The 4659-nt window shown below is 39.0% G+C and overlaps 1 pseudogene; it reads right to left on the reverse strand.

Annotated features, from left to right (window-relative positions):
- The window catches only part of LOC103087775 (R3H domain-containing protein 1-like), a 2798-nt pseudogene extending 907 nt beyond the window's left edge, over positions 1 to 1891 (reverse strand).
- Positions 1892 to 4659: the final 2768 nt, after the last annotated feature.

The raw sequence follows: 4659 nt of genomic DNA on the forward strand, positions 1-4659 counted from the left end.
CCTGCTGTAGGCATAGATCCTTGATTAGACTGATTAGGAAACATAGCAGGCTGTTGATAAGTCTGATGGGCAATTCCTTGAGAACCTTGAGGCAGTGAAACCTGAAATGATGGCACTGAAGGATAGGCAATGACCACTCCTTGAATCTGATTTCCAGTGCTGTTGGGCTGGCCACCAGCGAGGCTCTGACTCTGGGGTTGCTGAACTCCAACTATCCACTGGTAGTTTTGCTGCCGGTTGGGCATAACTTGATAACCTGTCTGCTGGGCAGGCTGGGGTAGTGATTGGTTTAGATGTGAATTGTAATGGACAGAAGGGACTGGGCGATACTGAGGTTGACTGGAGTGGTAGTGGCCTGGAGCACAATAACAGGCTGGCATCTGTGGAGAAGGCTGCTGAATATATCTTTGCTGCTGGAGCACAGGCTGGCTGACAGGATGACCAGAGGCAGAATAGCAAGCAGTAGGGACTGGCTGCCCAGGAGGTAGGGGAGGAAGAGGAGGCAGTGGTGGTGGTGGGGCTGCTGTTGTGATATAACCAGACTGCTGTACTGAAGAACAACAGTGGACTGGAACATAATGGCTTGAGGAACAGAACCATCTGCGCATAGCTGGCGGGCAAGACTCAGGTGGCTACACTGAGACCCATGGTTGTCCTGCTGTTAGAAAATGTGCTGAGCTGCTTGTTGTTGAGGTGATGGGGGAGGCAGAGGTGGCTGTGGAGGTCCAGGCACTTGGGTTCTAACTGGTTGTTGAGTCATAGGAGGATTATACACAACTGGACTCCCATCTGGGTTTATAAAGGGCTGACCTGTTTTTGAAAGCCTGCCTATGTTTTTGCTTCTTTTAGAACTATCACCTCTTGTCAGAACTGAAATTCCACCGAAGCTGCTGGCTTTGGTTACTGCAGGCTTGAAGTTTCAGAGAGAGCTGTCTGAATCTGTTCTGCTCCAGGGTCATGATTCAGAGTACTTCAACTTGATCTCACTGCTGTTTTGATGGCTATCTGTTGATCTCCCCAAAGAATCTTTATTAACTCTAAATATCTGGCACCTCTGCTGGGTGCTACTAGCATCCTCATCTTGGATTCTTTTGTCAATAATATAATTCTCTTGGGAACACAGGGGATCTTGGGAAAATATTCGGTCTCTAGCTCTCTGGTACTTCTCTTTCTTCTATAGATTTGCTTCTTCTGTCAGCTTTCAAACATATTCCCATCTGGTTATCATCTTTGTCAAAGGTAGAGTTATCTCTCTTGAGGATATATCGTTTCTGAAAGTCTTCACCTTTATCATCCTTAATATGTTCATTAAATTTCTGATCAGGTATTCTTCTATTGCTAGTTTTGTTTACTGTGACAGACTTCCCACTCTGATCAGCATTGTGGTCTAATCCAAAGTAAGCAGCGACTCTGTGTAATAGCATCTTATGGTAAGATGTCATTGGGAGGAATTCTTTACGTGGAGACTCATTATTACCAATGAAATCTAAAATTTCTTGTTCCAATTTCAACAGCATCATACTGTCCCTGGGATTGTTTTTTAATGTATTTACTAAAAATTCATGTAGACCTATGCCGGTTGAATCAGTGTATTCTTGACCTAGAATCTCTTGATAACATTTTTCTGGGCAACTTATCACTGGCTTTTTCTTCTTCTGTTTCCCCTTTTGAGGGCTTCTCCTCTTTTTCAAATGATTGTGTTACCTGTATCTGAATTTTCCCCTGCAAATCAATTGTTGTCAATGCAATGTTCATTCTTCTCTGCCAAAATCTTCCCATAGTTTTCTGATTTGATAAGATTTACAATTCTGGTTGTATCTTTCACTTCTGCCTTTAAGTCCTTCATTTCTTCAGTTTCATTTTTTACAGTAACAGTATCAGACATCCTCATTAGCAAAGGTTATTTTAGAATTCTACAGGGAACTTGAAGACTGATGTGTCCTATGGATGTGGAATTGTGGTGTTCCGCAAAAATAAAATAAAATAATCCAAGGTTCTTTCTCACAGTTGTCAGCCAGGATGTCAATTGTCTTGACCAATTTGGAATCTGGAAGGAGGAGTCCCATGTCCTTGTCACCACTGTAGATTCCTGGACTGTCTAGGATAAAATATATCATACCTTTCAGGGGCCCGCGTTGCTGAGGAGGAGACGTTTGGAGTGCGGCGCAGCAGGGGGATGGAGGGGCTGGGTGGATGCAAATTAAGAGTCTTATGAAAGGGAATTAACCCCATCACCAGCCTGGACACCAGCTCCAGCAGCAGCCACGGCTGGCAAAATCCTACCCCTTCCGACCACCAGGCTTATTTTATCTTGAACACAGGCTTTGATTACTTATTATAAGAATATCATTATATTTTAAAATATCTTATTGCCAATCTTTACATTTTTATTTATTGAATACATCAATATTAGACATTAGTTTGAACATTTTATGTAATACCAATCTATAATATAAAATCCCTTTTATTCATGTAAAATAATTATCTTGGTCTTATATAATATGATGATTAATGAGCCAAAGTACAACAGTTTAAACATAATTAAAATGCACGTTTTGTATGCTTTCAAGTAGTTCTTTTGATTCAGTTTTTTTTAAATTGAAGAATTACTTAATATTACATTTTAAGAGTGAATGTATAATTCTGTTTTGTTTTGTTTTTACAGAGAAGCACTGTCCTTTTTGTTCTCAGAATTTAGACCACTCTTAGCTCACTGTTATGGACTGAATGCTGGGTCTCCCCCAAAATTATATGTTAATATTTCAGCCCACCACGTGATAGTATTAGGAAGTGGGGTCTTTGGGAAGTAATTAGGTCATGAGGGTGAAGCCCTCATGAATATGATGAGTGTTCTCATAAGAATAGACCAGAGCGCTTTCTTTCCCTCTTTCTTGCTCTCTCCCATGTGAGGACACACCTAGAAGTCAGCTGATTGCAAACCAAGAAGAGTGCCCTCAGTATAATACTGGATCTACTGTCCACTTGATCTCGGACATCCCAGTCTGTAGAACTGTGAGAAATAAATTCTTGCTGTTTAAGCCGCCTATCTGTGGTATTCTGTTAGAACAGCCTAAACTGACTTAGACACCGACATAATAGAATTTACATTTGTACAGATCAATGGGGTGGAAAAATTTTATTCAGCCTTCTAGAATATCTTCAATATGAAAGAGATTTTTTTTCATTTATTTTATAAGATCATATCACATAAAGCCTACCCTTTTAAGTTATACTCAAACACTATTAAAACCACTAATCAAGAATATGACTTTGAACATTTTCTTATATAAAGTGAAAGTTTACATTTGATATTGGACTGATGGATCTTTATAATTAGGAATTTAAAATTGTGTGTGTGTGTGTGTGTGTGTGCGTGCATGTGTGTGTTTTCTAGATTGCTTTGATAGAGCAGAAGTACACAACCCTGGCTATGTCTTAGAACCACCTGGTGGTCTTACAAAAAAAATTACCTTTGCTGGCACCTTACCTCCAGAGATTTGATGGGGAGAGATGGGGGTTGAGAACTGATGTAATTTACTAGGACTCCAAAAGAGTTTATTGTGCAGTAAGGGTTAAGAACTGCTTGCCTAAGTATAGGTAGATAGTAGCACAGGATTTCTCAATAATCCCTGCTGCCTCTGGTAAGGAGAGAGAGAAACAGAGAGAGAGAGAGGAAATTGGTATTCATTGAGGAAAACTGATCTCCCTCCTTTGACAAAATGGCAAAAACATATTTGCTCTTTGCCCTAGTCAGTAAACAAATGTTGAGAGTGAGGGAAATCATTTGGGAGCCCAAACTTATTTTCGGCATTCCTTTTCTTCCTATCTAGGTAAAACCTTGTGACCTATCACTTCCAAAATCTTTTGGTAACTTTGAGGTGCTTTAAACAAGGGGCTGCCACACTTGTTTTATATAATCTCTGTTTCCAGTGTGAACACATTTAGATTCATTCTTCAAGTCCTTCTGCCGTTAGCCAGAAAAGTAATAAAGATTTGGCATCTGCAATAAATTGTGTTCCTCTTTACAGGGAGTGCTAACATGTTTGTTTTAAAGTATCATAACAGTTGCTGAGCCATTTTATTTAATGTGAAATTCATGGTCATGTAATACCAGGACAAAAGTGAACAATCAGAAATATGCAATTATTAAGTATGCCACAGTGAGACTGTATTTATTTTTTATACATGTTCCACATTTATTACTTTATACAGATGCTCTAACAAGATTCATCAGTATTTACATGTGCAATTCAATACTAGCTTCAGGTTTGTATATACTGCATTTGAAAGGGCAAAAATGTATTTGATGGATCTTTCAACAAATATTGATATCATCTATCAACAAATACCAGTACCAACAATATACCTAATCATAACCTATCACTAAAAACAAAATCCTAATAACTATTTTAACAAATTCAACTTGCTCCTAGATGGAGAATATGTGATTCTTGTTTTGATTTAATATATCTTACTTTTGGGAAGACAGTATGTATATATTGTGGCCCTTAAGAATAACTGAATCAGACTGGGCTGTCATTTTTCCTTTTCTAAGTTTTCTCTTAGGAAAAGAGGACAACTGGAATTCTGTAGGAGTTGTTCCTCAAGCAAACATATTTAGAGATACAGAGCTGAGTAATGACATAGGTGGAATGTGGT

Source organism: Lipotes vexillifer, unplaced genomic scaffold (genome assembly GCF_000442215.2).
Source record: "Lipotes vexillifer unplaced genomic scaffold, Lipotes_vexillifer_v1.1 scaffold1494, whole genome shotgun sequence".
Taxonomy (NCBI): Eukaryota; Metazoa; Chordata; class Mammalia; order Artiodactyla; family Lipotidae; genus Lipotes; species Lipotes vexillifer.